Genomic DNA, 18,813 nt, shown 5'->3' on the forward strand with positions numbered 1-18,813 from the left:
CTGCAAAATGCATAAAAAAAGTGACAAAAACACAATGCAGAAACAGCTCAAACGCAACCTGCATGGGTGTGAACCTAGCCTTATTTTGTGCACCTATTATGCAGAGTACTATCTGTGGAGGAGCTCAGGGTATACACAGCCGCTACAGGGAGCAAGGCATAACAATACCCAGCAATGCAGAATTCATTTAGATACAAATAATTTTTACATTTAGCTCACCCAACCTCCTCCATCCAACTGTAAACATTGGCACTGCGTGGGTAGTTGTGCCTAGAGCAGACTCTGCTGACACCACTGCCCACTTCACATGGACTCAGCAGACAAGGCTGTTCACTCTGATAAAAGCCACCCCAGGGACCAGCAATGGGGCTCCCTTGATTATGGGTCATTTAGCCAGTACACCAGGAACCGCATACAGTTGAACCCATGTATGGACAGACAGCCCTTTAGCCTAGCCAGGTAGAGAAGCACACCAAGGTCCTGCACATGGAGTGAAAAAAGAGGAACGCTGAGGCTGCAGGTGGGCTCAAATTTATGAGATAGGTCCTGGAAGCATGGGGGGAGGGGGTGAGGCCCTTACCCAGCTGTGCTGACAGGAAGCTGTCAGGAAAGCAGAAACAGGGCTTTACACACACATTCTGAAGCCCATTCTCGCAAAATTTACCTTCAAGGCATTCCCCCTTAAGGCAAAATCAATTTTAGTAATTTCTTGGAAGTTTATCCCTGACCTGTACTAAGTCACCACCTTGTGGTGAATAGGAAAACCACCTGTAACACAAAGTCCTTTTCTGCAACTCTTGCAGAAATAGTGTGTCACATTTAGTTAACAGCTTGCCTGAAAAAAACATCTGTCCTGGAAGAAAGGAACACACCATAACTAGTTACAAACTATGCACACACATTTACTGAGCAAAAAATCTCAGTCCATGCAAACATTCACCTGATCACACATTAAGGTGATTAAGGGCTCTCTCCATCAACTGGGGTATGTCTCCTGAACAGTTCAACTCTTGCCAATGGCATGCCAAGAACAAAAGTCCAGAAGTTTTCTCAACACAGGGTCACATTTTGTGGCCACTGGCAACCAGGAACAAAAAGGCTAGTATTTTCCTTGTCCACAAACACAAACTGTTTTCACTGACTGAAAACCAGGAACAAAGAAGCCAATAGTCTTCTTGATCAGGAAACAACCACACAGGGAACAGAAGCTAGCAATTTTATCCAATAACATAATTACATCACTGGCTCAGACAACTAAAGGGCCTGCATTTTTCTTTTTGGTAACATCTTTAGTTATCAAAAGGCACTTTCAACAACTGAAAGTATTTGGCAGTCTACCAGTAGTACTGTTGATCTGGCAGCTTGACAGTCTTCTCCTTTCTAATGTTCTAATGTGGTGATGCAATATTCACTCTTACAAGGCAAATGGTAACTTTGTTCATAAAGATGTGTCTGCCATTGATCCAGGTGAAAAGGCAACTGTAAAACGTGTCTCTTAAAACAGACGATAGCCCCTTGGAGTTGTAGGACTTCATTCAGTCATTCAGTCACTACTAGGTAGTCCCATATTACATCCTTACACTACTTTCTGCACATAGCTAGGTCTCACTCTCTTATGTGTTTTCTGATGGGACAAGATGTGTAGGGGCTGGTGCAGTGCCTAAGAGATTAGGGACACTAAGAACTGCAGATTGCTAAACAGTCTTGTTGAAAGATGTCTGCTTTAATGCATGGCAGCTCTCCAACTCCTTCTGCAATGCCTGAAGTTGCAGGCCTCAGCCATAGTCCCAGAAGGTCCGATCATCCCCCAGCTAATGTATAACAGTCACAGAATCTAAAAATCTATGTGGCTGTGTCACTAACTATACTGGTAGTCACAGGCTCCTTAGTGGTAAGAAGAGCAGTCAAGTCCACTTAATGGCAACTCAACTTACACTTGATGGCAGATTAAGCTGTAACACCAATCAAGAACAATAAATAACCTGCGCTTCGGTGACAAATCATAAAACTCAAATAATTAATGCTGCTGCTCACAAGGTAAAAAACCCATAACATATAAATATAATCGATAACACAGCGCAAAAATCAAAAATACACAAACATTTATTTATAAAGTGATAAAAGTCCACTGTCCCAAAAAAACAGTGATTAAGCGCTCCAATCAAAAAAATGGTGCCAAAACTAAATGTGTTCCTTAAATGATATCACCACACAGTGATACGTGGTCACCTTCCAGTACAATCCACACTCACCAGATTTGATGGACTCTTAGCTTGTAGGGCTAAAGAGTCAACAAGGCTTTCACTGGTGGAGTGTGTTCCCAGGAATAAGCAGGATTCAGAATGGAAATACTTGCTTAGTACCATCCAACAATGCTCAAGTAGGCAGAAGAGATGCAAAAACAAGGGAAACAATAATAGTGTAATACTGTAACACCTCTTTATTAAATAAAACCAAAGTACATATTGCACTCACATTAAATAGGTGTTAAAATGGTATATGCCCTGTGACTTCCCACATCAAAGCAGTGCTTAATGAGCAACAATGGCTCCGGAGCGCTGCTAGACCCGTCCGTCTGTGAGAACACCCTGGAAAGGGGCGAAGCGCAGCAACATGATTTCCAGTTCTGGCTAAGGCTTTATGAAATCAAGTCCGGTGAGTGGAGCGCATGCTACTAGCAGCGCTCTGGAGCCATTGTTGCCGATTGACCAATGAAAGACCATTTGAAACACAATTTCCACATTGCAAAGTTAAACTTCTTGGTCCCACTGTTGGTTACTCTTGGTTATTAGAGCTATGAGAATCCTGGACAAGCTCTACATTTAGCACTTATCCCCAAAGGAGCTGCTATAATTTAATAGGCTCTGCTGCCTTTCTAATAGTGACCCTTCCTTTAGCTGCTCCCAAGAATACAGCAGTGGTGAGAATCAGAGTTCAGTTTCTTTAGTTTTAAAGTATTATTTGTTCAATAATTTGTGAAGAGATGTTAGAGTTACACTATGCCTTCCCTAAAAACAGCAAAATATCCTCAGGCCTTCTAGTAGCCAAAAAATGGCAGCTCAAGTATCCTCTGTGGCAGCCTCCCAACATTAAATTGCCCCTTAACAAAGTTTAGGTATCCAATTAAGTTACAGGGACCAAAATATATTGTGATTCCTAATATACACTATATTGCCAAAAGTATTGGGATGCCTGCCTTTAAATGCACATGAACTTTAATGGCATCCCAGTCTTTGTCCGTAGGGTTCAATATTAAGTTGTCCCACCCTTTGCAGCTATATCAGCATCAACTTTTCTGGGAAGGCTGTCCACAAGGTTTAGGATTGTGTCTATGAGAATGTTTGACCATTCTTCCAGAATTGCATTTGTAAGGTCAGGCACTGAGGTCGGACGAGAAGGCCTGGCTCGCAGTCTCCACTCTAATTCATCCCAAAGGTGTTCTATCTCAGGACTCTGTGCAGGCCAGTCAAGTTCCTCCACCCCAAACTCACTCATCCATTTCTTTATGGACCTTGCTTTGTGCACTGGTGTGCAGTCATGTTGGAACAGAAAGGGGCAATCCCCAAACTGTTCCCACAAAGTTGGGAGCATAAAATTGTCCAAAATGTCTTGGTATGCTGGAACTTTAAGAGTTTCCTTTACTGGAACTAAGGTGCCAAGCCCAACCCCTGAAAAACAACCCCACACCATAATCCCCCCTCAACCAAACTTTACACTTGTCACAATGCAGTCAGGCAAGTACTGTTTGAAGTTTGGAGATCTTTAGCTATTGACTCTGCAAACAGTTGTCGACTTCTGAGCACTGTGTGCTTCAGCATGTGCTGACCCCACTCTGTCATTTTGTGTGGCCTTCCACTTTCGTGGCTGAGTTGCTGTTGTTCCCAGTGGCATCCACTTTGTTTTAATACCGCTAACATTTAACTGTGGAATATTTAGTAGCAAGGATATTTCACGGATGGACTTCTTGCACAGGTGGCAACCTATCACGGTATCACGCTTGAATTCTCCTGAGAGTGACCAATTCTTTCACAAATGTAGAATAAGTCTGCATGTCTAGGTGCTTGATTTTTTACACCTGTAACCATGAAAGTGATTTAAACACCTGAATCCAATGATTTGGAGGGGTGTCCCAATACGTTTGGCAAAATAGTGTATGTATATATATATATATATATATATATATATATATATATATATATATATACTATGAGTGGAAGGGTGGAGACCTCAATCTGAATATTCATGTTAGTCTGACTAATCCCAGGCTAAGAGGCACTGGTAGTCTGGTAGACCAGCCCATAAATATGAGAGAGCCATGCTAGCAAGGGCAGAGAGTCTGGAATCAGGTGGTAGATGGAATGAGGAAGGTGCTGATGTAGAGCCTGGAAAGGGGCCCTGGAGAAGGGAGGGTTTACCTACAGGCTGGGAGCTTGAAAGAGGGACCTCCACTGTTCTACAGTCCAGCAGGGAAGGACAGCCTGTCAGCAGAGGAAGAAGCCAGCCCAGCATAAGGCCTGAAAGCAGTTTCACCCTTAAAACTACAGGAATAGGACAGTGTGAATACCTCTACACCCCCTTGGCCTACAATGGAGAGGGCAGTCCAGTGTCATACCCAACTAGTTCTCCCTGGGACAGTATACTTATGTGTCTTGGAATACCTTGCCCTGGGATACTTTTCATGACAGCTATGAGGATGAGGAGATTTTCATCTGGGGTCTGAAGAGGTTCATCTAAGGGGACTGAGTGCTCCTAGTAAAGACTGTGTGCTAATCCAATAAGATACAAAAGTCACTCCAGAGGGAGTAGAAAGTCTGGGATCTATTTTTGCTTCACTTTTTTGTACATAGGAAGTGTTGTCCTCCAAGTTGTTTCAGTTCCATTGGGCATTCTTAGACACCATCCAAGTTAAATTCCCTAATAAATCTAAAAACCGAAGCTCATGGACTGATCACTGACTGGATGCAAGAGCGTAAAATGTGTGTTGCCTGGTTGTACCCAAAACCAGTGGCTCTCTAGAGGGTAACACTATATATATATATATATATATATATATATATATATATATATATATATATATATATTATACAGTGCTCAGTATACATCAGTACACCCCAACAGATTTGTTAGAAAACCTTTACTTTCCTTCCAGAATCAACATTTTCTATGGGACACTATACTACAAAATACTCCCACAAAGGTAGGTCACTGATTGCAAACTAGATTTGTTAAATTGCACACACAAAAAATATTTTTCCTAACAAATTAATTCAAGACCATGTTGCAAAAATGAATACACCCCAATGAAAGTCTTAGGAGCAAAGCTAAATTTTAGACAACAAAATCCTAAATAACAAGAATTTAAGTACAGGTGAGTCTAATTATTCATTAAACAGGTGTCCAGCAAACAGTTGCTTATAAAAGGTGTCAGGGCTCCGGGGTGTGACCAGAGGTATGTGACTGACGCAGGGAAACGCAGGCTTCAGATAAGTTATAAACAATATAATTTATTAAAGACTAACAATACAAACATAAACACAGTGCAATACTAAAACATAACACAGTGCAAACGAACCAAACCACCCACAGATAACAGTACATACAATGCAAGCGTCGTCAGGCAGGCCGGGTCAATAACAATCGGGCAGGTAGGTACAGGGGGTCAGGCAGAGAATGGTCGGGGTCACAAGCCAGGGATGAAACAGGAGAAGTCAGCAGAGGTCCGGATCAGGCAGGTTCAGCAACGAATCAGTCAGACAGGGACAGGAACAGGAACAGGGATGCAGGTAACAAGATACAGGGCCCAGGAAAAACACACACAAAGGCAGAGACTGCAGGTCTGGCCATCCCTTAAATACACCTGCATGATCAGCTTCAGGTGTTTGGCTGGCTGCAGGGTTGAGTCTCTGATTGCCGGGAGCACCCGCTGGCCAGCCCTGGTACTGCAGCCCACAAGGCAGCTGAGTCCCACCATTACTGGCAAGTCCATTCCTGACAGTACCCCTCCCTCAAGGAGCGGCCTCAGGACGCTCCAAACAGTCCTACCTGGGCAAAATGTTCCACCGCCTGGTCTGGTAACTGGCGGGATATCAAAGACTGGCACATCGGGCAGGACTCCGGGCAGCGGCACATCGGGCTGGACTCCAGGCAGTGGCACACCGGGCAGGACTCCAGGCAGCGGCACATCGGGCAGGACTCCGGGCAGTGGCACATTTGGCAGGACTCCGGGCAGCGGCACATCGGACAGGACTCCGGGCAGCGGCACATCGGGCAGGACTCCGGGCAGGACTCCGGGCAGAGGCACATCGAGCTGGACTCTGGGCAGGACTCCAGGCAGAGGCACATCGAGCTGGACTCCGGGCAGAGGCACATCGAGCTGGACACCGGATCACCAGGCGGAGCAGCAGGCACCGGGTCACCAGGCGGAGTAGCGGCCACCGGGCCCCCAGGTGGAGCGCCGGGCTCCCCGGCGGAGCAGCAGGCACCGGGCCACCAGGCGGAACGACAGGCATCGGGCCCCCAGGCGGGGCGGCGGGTGCCTGGCCCCCAGGCGGAGCGGCAGGCACCGGGCCCCCAGGCGGCGCGACAGGCACCGGGCCCCCAGGCGGGGCGACAGGCATCAGGCCCCCAGGCGCGGCGACAGGCATCGGGCCCCCAGGCAGGGCGACAGGCATCGGGCCCCCAGGCAGGGCGACGGGCATCGGGCCCCCAGGCGGAGCGACGGGCATCAGGCCCCCAGGCGGAGCGGCGGGCACCGGGCCCCCAGGCGGGGTGACAGGCATCGGGCCCCCAGGCGGGGCGACGGGCATCGGGCCCCCAGGCAGGGCGATGGGCATCGGGCCCCCAGGCGGGGCGACGGGCGCCGGGCCCCCAGGCGGAGCGGCGGGCACCGGGCCCCCAGGAGGGGCGACAGGCATCGGGTCATTTGGCTCGACAGCGGGCACCGCGTCATCTGGCAAGGCAGTGGGCACCGAGTCATCAGGCATTGGATTGTCTGGCTCGACAGCGGGCATCGGGTCACCAGGTATGACAGTGGGCTCCGAGTCACCAGGCATGACCGCGGGCACTGGGTCAGACATTGGATCGTCTGGCTGGACAGCGGGCATCGGGTCACCAGGCATCAGGTCATTTGGCTCGACAGCGGGCACCGCGTCATCTGGCAAGGCAGTGGGCACCGAGTCACCAGGCACGACAGTGGGCTCTGAGTCAATTGGCGCGACAGCGGGCACCGGGTCATCAGGTACCGGATCGTCTGGCTCGACAGCAGGCACCGGGTCATCTGGCGCTGGATCGTCTGGCTCGACAGCGGGCATCGGGTCATCAGGCATGACCGCGGGCATTGGGTCATCAGGCATTGGATCGTCTGGCTCGACAGCGGGCATCGGGTCACCAGGCATGACAGCGAGCGCTGGGTCATCAGGTACCGGGTACAGACATCAGGCTGGGTACAGACATCAGGCTGACGTGCGGGTGCCGAGGCACCAGGCTGAACCACGGAAGGCAGGTTCTCAGACGGCAGGCTCACCGGTTTGGATACTGGCAGGATAGTACTGGTTGGAAAGAATTTCCGCTTTTTTCTGGTTTTAACTACTGGGGCACTGCAAGTAAACGCAGGTCTGCAAACGAATGGAGCAGCTGAGGACAGAGAAGAGCTGGAAGATGGAACAGAGGAGGGAGCAGTTGCTACAGAGGACTTCTTTACAGGGTTAAAGAAAGGATAGGTGCAGCAAGTGGGAGCAGAGGACTGGTATGTGGTAGTTAGAGTATACTGGGTAGTCACTGGGGGTGCTGTCGGGGATGCAGGAAGAGTGCCTTGAGTGGAGGAATGATGTTGTAAGCTGACTGAGGCTGGGTGCAACAAGTCTGTCCATGTCTGCAGTATGGGTTGAACAAAGCTCAGTTTACACAAAGCCTGTCTGGTCAATGACTGCACTGCGTTTATACAATCTCTTAGTATCTGTGGTGAACATGCAGAATAACGCTCCAGAAAGTAATCCACATCATCCTCTAATAACCATACCAGGGACTCTACCTGGTCGGCACTAAATGGCGGCAAAAATTCATCCCTGCATTCGGGGGTACCAGATGAAACCAACTCAGCACAAACCTGAATCAATGGCTTCACCTCAGAGAATTCTGTGCCCTGATCTACTAGAACATGAGCGATCCGTATACACTCTAGTAGTTGATCCCTGGGATACTCCTTAAGAGTCTGATAAGCATATTCTCTGTCATCAAACACTAGCAGAGATAAATACACAACCTCATCCAGATCCATCCTTCCCAGCAACAAGCCAAGATGGCTTCCCTGTGCAGCCACTTCTGGTCAGGATTGGCTTTGGTGTAATGTCAGGGCTCCGGGGTGTGACCAGAGGTATGTGACTGATGCAGGGAAACGCAGGCTTCAGATAAGTTATAAACAATATAATTTATTAAAGACTAACAATACAAACATAAACGCAGTGCAATACTAAAACATAACACAGTGCAAACGAACCAAACCACCCACAGATAACAGTACATACAATGCAAGCGTCGTCAGGCAGGCCGGGTCAATAACAATCGGGCAGGTAGGTACAGGGGGTCAGGCAGAGAATGGCCGGGATCACAAGCCAGGGATGAAACAGGAGAAGTCAGCAGAGGTCCGGATCAGGCAGGGTCAGCAATGAATCAGTCAGACAGGGACAGGAACAGGAACAGGGATGCAGGTAACAAGATACAGGGCCCAGGAAAAACACACACCAAGGCAGAGACTGCAGGTCTGGCCATCCCTTAAATACACCTGCATGATCAGCTTCAGGTGTTTGGCTGGCTGCAGGGTTGAGTCTCTGATTGCCGGGAGCACCCGCTGGCCAGCCCTGGTACTGCAGCCCACAAGGCAGCTGAGTCCCACCATTACTGGTGAATTCATTCCTGAGAGAGGGTGTGTTGCACTTGTCTGCTGAGCTCCAGAAAGGCCCAAGAAGCCTGGGGCTAAAGTGCCCTGCCCAGCCCAGGCAGGATGGCGGATCCTGGGCCTAGGTCCAGCGAGGAGAAGGCCCTAAAGGGGCCTAGTACCGGCCTCTCTTTTCCACCAGTAGAGGACCTGGGAACGGCCCCTAGGAAGGGGGAAGTTTATTCTGCCTTCCGGGACCGTGTGGCCGCTTGGGCCAGGTTAATAGAGAAGGAGGAAGCCAAGCTCCAGAAGCTGACTCTGGAGCTAAAGAAGCTCCGGTCATCCTACGACCGTGTATGGTCTACTAAGCGGCAGGCCATGAAACCGGACCTGGAGGCACTGGAACTTCGTGTGTCACAGCAGGGGAGGTATGTGGCAGCGCTGCAGCGCCAGAGCGGCATCCTAAGCGAGAAGTATCTGAATGAAGCGAGATTTAAGGCTGCAAGAAGCCGCAGTGTTGCGGCGATGCGGGGTCCGGTGGAGGAGGCCTCTTCGGTGGAGGAATTGTCGGGGGAGTTGCTGGTGGAAGGCGAGCAGGGCAGGCTGAGCCCGCAGCACCCTCAGAGGAAATGGCATCTAAAATGGAAGACAGCGTGGTCGCAGGATCATCAGAGTCCCTCCCCCCTGGGCAGCTGCCTGTGGATTGGGGGACCCAGGTGGAGGAGGAGGAGATGGTGGGCGGATTGCAGTTCCTGGCAGAGGCGGTTGCAGAGCTGCGTGGAGCCGACTTCAGGTTTACGTCCGAGGACTCAGAGGAAGAAGCTGAAAGTGATGTCATCCCCCGCAAGCCGGCTAAGCCGGTGGTGAAAGAGCATGCTGCCTTTGTCATGCTGCAACGCATCCCCAAGGACGTGTTGGCAAAGGCAGGGGAGCCACTGGAAGGGGAGAAGGACTCAGCTGATTGTGTTGGTGAGATGGTTCTGGACACTGGGGTAGCGGGTATAATGCCTGCAAAGTTGTCTGAGGTGCAGGTTAGCCCTACAGTCCTGGCTATGGGTGTTTCCCCTCCGGTGGTGGTCCCACTAGGTCCCGCCCCTTTGGGGGGCATGGTGGCCTCTGATGTGCAACCAGCAGGTTCCCCGGTTTCTCCTCAGGGGGCTCCAGGTTCTCAGGTCCAGGCTCCTGCGGGTCCGGCTCAGGTGGGTTCTCCTGCTGGTATGGGCGGTCCCCAGCCCCTGGCTCCCCATGGTCATGGCTAATCAGCATCTGCCCCTTCAGTTGCTGCTGCTGGTGTGGCGGCTTCCCCTGGTCATGCCCCCTTGATGTTGAGTGCCCCTGGGGCTAGATCGGGGCTCAGTTACTCTGCTGCAGTTAGGGGAGGTCAGGGGTCAGTGGGATCGGCCCGGCAAGGGCAGGTAACCTACCCACTTCCGCCGCAAGGCGAAATGTTGTTCAGCTGAAATGGTCAGGGGAGGGCCCCCCCCTTAGCAGGAGCGAGGTCATAGACCGCATATTAGAAATGGGCTTCCGTGCCGCGGATATTTTCGCGTTTATTGCTCCAGTTGGTACTGGAGAATATGACGTGTCCTTCATGCGGCCAGAATTGTTGGACCTCTTTTGGCAGAGGTATGAGGCCACCTTTGTCACCAGCCCTAGGTGGGTGGGCCTAACCCCGAGGCTCGTCTCTCGACAGTCCCTGATTAAAAAAATAACGGTGCTGGTGAGAAATGAATCCATCCCAGCATCAGATATTGTGGTCTGGCTAAGCAGATATGGGGATGTGATGGGGCCCCTTGGGAAGATCAAGGATGAGAGGGGAATATGGACAGGTGGGTGGACGACCACCGTCCGCTTAAAGGTGGTTGGAAATGTGCTCCAGCACATTCCCTCTTCCGCTTTTCTAGGGAAGGACCGCCTGATAATTTTTTATGCGGGTCAGCCGAGGGTCTGCCACCGGTGTGAGGGCAAGGGGCATTTTGCGGCCACCTGCCCCGTCATTAGATGTTCCCTGTGTCAGGAAATAGGACACCTGGCCAGGGACTGCAATGTTATCCGATGCAATCTCTGCGGGGAGCTCGGGCATTCATACAACCAGTGCCCGGAGGCCCTCCACAACCTTCCGGTGGGGGAGCTTGAAGCAGAGTTGGATCGGATAGATGCTGAAGAGGCGGAGGCAGCATTGGAGAGAGCGGCTTCGGTTGCTGCGGCGGCCCTTGTGAGGGAAGGGGAGGTTTCTGTGGCCCCTCCTGTCTCTGTCCCCCCTGTTTCGTCTACCCCTTTGAAGTCCCTTGTTGTTCCCCCTTGTGTGCCGGTTCCTCCTCCCAGGAGTAAGAAACAGCTGAGGGCTGCTAAAGGGGCCGGGATGGTTGAGGCTAGGTCTAGTCCCTCAGTGTCTGCTCCCCCCTTGCTCTTGCCGCTGCGGCGGAGTGGGAGGCCCGGTAGGGAGTCCCAGGAGTCCCAAGGTTCTGCTCCAGTAGAGGCTCAGGTGGAGGAGGGGTGGTCCCTGGTGGGTAGGCGGAGTAAGCCAGTTTTGTCCTCAGCGGGGTCGGTGTCCACTTTAGAGGCGGGGGAGGTGGCCCTGGGGAATAGGTTTGGGGCTTTGTTGGGGGAGGAGGAGGGGTCAGGTGATCCCGCTTCCCCAATGGAGGACGAGGATGCTGGGGGGTCTCTTAAGAGAGTGAGGGACCCTGCCAAGAAAGTCAAGAGGAGGATTAAGAAATGTCCCTCTCAATTATCTTAATGGCAGTTCCCGCTCCGATAAAGGTGGCAACCATTAATGTTGCCAGCCTGAAGTCTGTAAGTGCTAGAGAAACAGCCTTATTTTTGATCAGTGGGATGGAAGCTGATATTTTCTTTTTGCAGGAGACCAGGTTGCCCACCTTGGCTGATGTCCATCTGGCCAAGCGTGAGTGGAGGCGTGGGCCCTCCTACTGGTCTCTTGCGGCTGAGCTTTACAGCGGAGTTGCGGTGCTTTTTACCGGCATGGTAACGTGTCGGCGGATAATTGAGGTAGAGATCGGAAGATGTCTGATTCTGGATGTTCTCGTAAGGGGGCATGAGCTCCGTCTCATTAATATCTATGGCCCACAGTCCAAGTGGGACAGGTAGAACCTCTTTGTGAGGATTAAACCTTACCTCTTTACATCCCGGCTGGTAGTCTTTGGAGGTGATTTTAACACCATTACTAGGCCCAAGGACAGGAGAGGCTTCACTGACAGGCTGGGATATGATAGCAATTTTCTAAATGCTATAGTCAGGGAGGCAGGTCTGGTTGACGCTTGGATTCAAAGTGTCTCAGACGGCACGGGTTTCACCTTTAGGAGAGGTAATAGCCAGAGTAGGATAGACAGGTTTTTTTTGAAGGAGAACTCTGCCTTCTCGGCACCTGAATGTCAGGCGGTGGAGTTTTCCGATCACCTTATGCTATCTGTCACCTTGAATATTTCAGACACGCCGTTGAGAGGAAAGGGCATCTGGAGGATGAATTCGTCTCTGCTGGAGGACGAAGAGGTGAGACGATCTTTCGAGGAGTTCTTTCAGGCGCAGGAGACGGTGCTGGATTTCTGCGGCAGTAAGTCTGAGTGGTGGGAGCTCACCAAAGTGCGGATCAGCAGGTTTTTCAAGGCCGTTGGTAAGAGACGGCAGTTTAAACAGTATAACGCCTACCAGCGGTTGCGGAGGAAGCTCGACCGCCTTGTTTCTAGCGGTGGAGATTCGGGGGCAATCTCGGAGGTGAAGCTTCTCCTTAGGAAACTCCAGTATGATCGGCGTGCCTCTTCGGTTCTGGAGAGGGATTATGGGAAATACCACTCGCCTGACCCTTTCCAGAATTGCAAACAGAGTGCAGCAGTTAAGACGATCTCTGCTCTGAGGGATAGTACAGGGTCCCTGACTAAATCCAGGCCAGGGATTCTGGAGGTCTCCAGGTCCTTTTATGCGGATTTACTGAGTGAGAAACACCTTGACCGGACAGGGATGTCAAGCTTTTTGGAATCCACGCCTGGTCTGGACAGTGATGTCCCTCTGGCGAGTTTGACTGGGGAGATTACTGCAGAAGAGGTGTCCAGAGCGATTGATAGTCTGGCCATTAAAAAGACTCCTGGGCCAGACGGTCTGACAGCCAAATTTTTTAAGGCTTTTAAATCCCGCCTGGCACCTCGTCTCGCGGAAGTGTATAACAGCTGTCTGGATGAGGGATCTCTCCCTCCTTCCATGAGACAGTCTGCAGTTATTCTCCTGTCAAAGGGTAAAGATCCTTCGGCTATTGAGAACTGGCGCCCCATCAGCCTCCTCAATGTCGATAGAAAGGTTCTGGCGAAGATCTTGTTCTGGCGCTTGTCGTCAGTGGCAGACAGTTTGCTTTCTCGTCAGCAGCATTGCTCGGTCCAGGGCAGGAGTACCTTTACAGCGGTGTTAGCTGTCCAGGAGGCTCTGGAGCGATGTAAGGCTGAAGGATGGGGAAAGTACTTGCTGGCGGTGGATCAGGCAAAGGCCTTTGATCGAGTTGATCACAAGTACCTCTGGCATCTCCTGGACCGGTATGGTTTGGAGGGGAGGTTCATCGGCTGGTTGAAGACATTGTACCAAGGGGCGGAGAGCTTCATGTTGGTGAATGGTTGGGTTGGGCAGCCCTTTGAGGTTTGGATCTGGGGTGCGCCAGGGGTGCACGCTGAGTCCCTTGCTCTATGCCTTTGCCATCGACCCCTTCGTCAGGAGGCTAGATGGCGGGGCGGTGAGTGGGGTGCTGGTGGGTGCCACTGGAGATCCGCCTTTGAGAGTTGTGGCTTATGCTGATGACGTTTCTGTTTTCATTTCTGGACCGGAGGAGGCGCAGGAGGTGGTTTCAGTAATGGATCAGTATGCCGAGGCATCAGGGTCCAAGGTCAATCAGGACAAATGTGAAGTTCTCTGGATGGGTAGGGAGGGTGAGAGCTTCTCACTCCCGGACACCTTCCCGGTGCCTCAGCCGAACATCAAAGTGTTGGGCATCAATTTTGGCTCAGCTGATTACAGCAAGCAAAATTGGGAATCCAAGCTGTCGGATGCCGAGGTCAAAGTGAGATGCTGGAAGGGGTGGCGGCTCTCCTTGAGGGAAAGGGTTGATTTGATCAAGACTTTCCTGCTCCCAGTCTTTTTGTACGTCAGCTTCGTTTGCCTCTTGCCAGAATCGCTCTATACGAGGATCTATAGCTGTTTCTTCCAGATGTTATGGGGGAATCGGCTGAACCTCGTCAAGAGGGACGTGACTTACTCATCCAGGCGGGAGGGTGGCCTAGGTATGGTCAACCCGGTGGTCTTTTTCTCTCTGATGTTCTTGAAACATAACTTTGGTAACATGCTGGCAGAGAGACCGCCTGCATGGGTAGGACTGTTCCGGATCTGGTTTTGACCCTTTCTGCACAGTTGGGAGAGTGGCGGGCCAGTGAGAAGCCTGCGGGTCAAGCATGGTAAGCTCCCGGCTTATGTGGCCCCGTGCCTGAAGTTACTCCGGTGGTGGCATGTGACTGCGGAGGAGGTCCGGTCCCTCCCCAGGAGACTCCTGGGTGAGAGGATTGTGGCATCTGCTTTCCATGCGCCGCTGGCCTTGAGAGATTGCCCGGGCCATGTTATGAGGGAGGGTTTGTGGTTGATAAATCTGGAGCGGATCCCCCGAAGTTGTGGGACCAGGCCTGGCTCGCCTTCCATGGCAGGCTCTACGTGAGGGGTAACCTGCGGATGACCGTGGTTGTCCGAGGTCGGAGTGTGGGGGTGAAGTGGAGACTATGGCCCACGTCTTGCTTCAGTGCCCCTTTAACGTAGAGGTGTATAAACAGGTGGGAGGGGCTCTGGGTGTTCCTTTCCTCCATCGCATGTCGTATGCGGAGTGGGTGTACGGAGCATTCGAGAGTCGCATGGGTTTTAATTTGGACACCCTGTTTTTAGTCAGCTTAGTTGTCCGTTATTACACTTGGATGGCACGGTGTCAGGTCTCCATTCGGCAGAAGGTCCTCCCTGTTCAGGTGGTGGCGAGTGACATCCTTGGTGAGGTGGGGAAAATTTGGGGTCTTGAGAAAGACAGGCTGCGACGCAGAGCTTGGATGGAGGCGTGGAGGAACATCAAGCCTGTTGCTGCGGTCTGTTGATCTCGGGTGGTGGGATCTGTCCCTAGTTTCTGCCTTCAGCACTCCCTAGATTTTTGCGGTCGGATCTTTTTGGTAGCCTTTTGCATGGTAGGTTGTAGGGGTCAGACGTGGAAGATCTGCGGGTTCCTTAGCCCTCCCCTGTGGTGTATATAATAGTATGGTTAGGTCCTTTGTATATAGTTTAGGCCATATAGGCCGTAAGCAGCAGGTTTGAATATGGAAATTGCATATGGTTTATGTTTTGTCTGAGCCATAAAGGCTCTTAGTCATGTGGTCTCGGCCATAAAGGCCTTGTACTGTAAATATTGTATATAGTTTCCGTTTTTTCCTTTCAGGTTATGGACTTTTATTTATGAGCCGTTCAGGCTATGTTTGAGGTTTTTTTTTTTTTCCCCCAGGGACTGTTGGGACTTTTAGTTTCCTTTCTGTTGAGTTTTGTATTTATTTATTTATTTATTTATTTATATTTATACTTTTATACATAAGTCTGATGGATATGTATGACATCAATACATAATAAAAAATCTCCATTCCTGACAAAAGGGTGTTACTTAACAAAGAAAACCCCTTCCCATTTCATGCTGTCAGCAATGGCACCACATGGAAGAGAAATGTCACAAGGCCTAAGAAAGAAAATCATTTATTTACACAAGAAAGGTGAAGGTTACAAGAAGATCAGCAAAGCTTTACTTATCAGTCAGAATACTTTAGAAAAAGTGATAAAAAAATTTAACAAAGATGGAACTGCAACCATCTCACAGAGATGTCCAGGCCATCTACGAATGTTAACACCTCAACAGGAGCATCCTCTGATGAGCAGGGTTGAAGTAAATCACTATGCAAGGTCACTGCAGTTATCTAAATAATTAGAAAGCCAAACTGGGGCAATTGTTTTCAGTGACAGAATACGGCATACACTGCAGGGGAATGGCATGTATGGGTGTTGTCCATGAAGGAAGCCTCTCCTATAGCCCATGCACAAAAAAACCCACCTAGAATTTTCCAGGGACCATGCTGAAAAAGAAGAAGACTACTGGGACTCTGTACTCTGGAGTGATGAGACCAAGATAAATGTTTCCGGAAATGATGGCTTCAAAACTGTATGTCATCGCAAAGGTGAGGAGTATAAAGAAAAATGCATGGTGCCTACAGTTAAACATAGTGTCCTTCTGTGGGGTTGCATGAGTGCTGCTGGTGTCAGGGAGCTGCATTTCATTGATGGTATCATGAATTCAGAGATGTACTGCTCTATATTGAAAGAGAATATGCTACTATCACTCCATGCCCTGGGTCGTTGTGCACTTTTCCAACATGACAATGATGCAAAACACACATCTAAGGCCACTGTTGCATTTCTGAAGAATAACAAGGTGAAAGTGATTCAGTGGCCAAGTATGTCTCCTGATCTGAACCCAATCGAACACCTATGAGGCATTCTGAAGAGATAAGTTGAGCATCACTCTCCATCCCGCTTCCAGGCTCTAAAAGAGGTTGTTTTTGAAGAATGGAAAACATATATATTTTGCAATAGGTTTCCAACTTGTTCATTCCATGCTTAGAAGACTTGATGCTGTCTTTACAAATCATGGAGGTCATACAAATACTAGATGTAGTAGTTTTTTCTGTGGGGTGTAATCATATTTGCACCAACTAATCTGAGTAAAACTGAAGATTTTGTAATCCAAGTTATATGATTTATATTTACAGTGAGGAAAATAATTATTTGATCCCCTGCAGATTTTTTAAGTTTTCCCAATTACAAAGAAATGAAGGGTCTATAATTATTATCATAAGTGTATTTTAAATGATAGAGACAAAATATCAACCACAAATACAGAAAAAACACATGATGCAAATGTTATAAATTGAGTTGCAACCAACAATAATTCTGGCTCCCACAGACTGGATATGTGTTCATGTGGTATACAGATTAGTCCTGTCAATTTAGGAAGGTGCTCCCAACAACAACTCGTTATGTGTATAAAAGACACCTGTCCACAGAATCTCTTTCTTCCCTTCAAACCTCATCACCATCAGGGGCAAGACCAAAAGAGCTGTCAAAGTACACCAGGGACAATATTGTAGACCTGTGCAAGGCTGGAATGTACTACAAGGCCATCAACAAGAAGCTTGGTGAGAAGGACACAACTTTTGGAGTGACTATTCGCAAATTGAAGAAATACAAAATAACCATTAATCATCCTCGGTCTGGAGCTCCATGCAAGATTTTGCCTTATGTGGTAAAGATGATCATGAAAAAAGTTAGGGATCAGCCCATAACTATACAGGAGGAGCTTGTGAATGCTCTCAAGGCAGTTGGGACCACAGTCACCAAATAAACCATTGGTAACACAATACGCCGCTATGGATTGAAATCCTGCAGCACCCGCAAGGTCACCCTCCTCAAGAAGGCACATGTACAAGCCTGACTGAAGTTTTCCAATGAACATCTAAATGATTCAAAGAAGGATTGGGAGAAAGTGCTGTGGTCAGATGAGAGAAAAATTGAGCTCTTTGCCAGTAACTCGATTTGCTGTGTTTAGAGAAAGAAAAATGCTGACTATGACCCTAAGAACACCATCTCTACAGTCAAGCACGGAAGTGGAAACATATGTGCTTTGGGGCTGCTTCTCTGCTAAAGGGACAGGCTGACTTTGCTGCATTGACGGGCCAATGGACGGGCCCATGTATTGTAAAATCTTGGATGAGAACCTTCTTCCCTCAGCCAAAACACTGAAGATGGGTTGTGAATGGGTCTTCCAGCATGACAATAACCCAAAATATACTGCCAAGGCAACAAAGGAGTGGCTCAAGAAGAAGCAGATTAAGATCATGGAGTGGCTTAACCAGATTCCAGACCTTAATCCTATAGAATATTTATGGAGGGAGCTGAAACTTCAAGTTGCCAAGCAACAGCCAAGAAACCTTAAGGATTTAGAGAAGGTCTGTAAAGAAGAGTGGACCAAAATCCCTCCTGAGATGTGGCCAAACCTGGTTACCAACTATAAGAAATATCTTACCTCTGTGCTTGCCAACAAGGGTTTCTACACCAAGTACCAAGTCATGTTTTTCTTCGGCTCAAATACTTATTTTACTCACTGAACTGCAACTCAATTCACATTTGTATCATGTGTTTTTTCTGGATTTTTGGTTGATATTCTGTCTCTATCATTTAAAATACACCTATGATAAAAAGTTTAGACCCTTCATTTCTTTGTAATTGGGCAAACTTACAAAATCTGCAGGGGATCAGATAATTATTTTCCCCACTGTATATTACTAGTTATATTTATTATATTTTCACATAATAAGCTAAACAAATGTTCTCTAACACTCAGTTTCGTCAAAATTGTGAAAATTGTTCTTGTATTCATCGAGATATATATATACAGTATATATATATATATATATATATATATATATATATATTATTATTATTATTATCGTTATCAAATCAGATTGTGATGCTTGGATGATTTTTTAGGTTGATATGCTGTAAAACCGCAAATTTAATTGACTATACTTTTTCTGAGGTGAAATAAAGGTAGACAGTTTAATTTACAGTTAATAATACATACGGTATGTGTGGGTTGGCTTGCCTATCTTTACAGTTCTGTTTAGTCAATTTTTATCCAGACATTCTTTTCAGACAGTGCAGCCAAGATCTGTTCTTTCATTTCTCTACTTCAGTATGAGCAATACAGCTTGGTCAAGGACACCCCTAGCCTGGTCCTAGATAGCTGAACTTCATCTGAAAGCGGAAGTTCCACTTGTTTATATCCTCTCCCCCTACTGCCACTTTTGGCACTTTTTCTTTTG

Source organism: Staurois parvus, unplaced genomic scaffold (genome assembly GCF_062004578.1).
Source record: "Staurois parvus isolate SC_StPar_1 unplaced genomic scaffold, SC_StPar_1.0 ptg000133l, whole genome shotgun sequence".
Lineage (NCBI taxonomy): Eukaryota > Metazoa > Chordata > Amphibia > Anura > Ranidae > Staurois > Staurois parvus.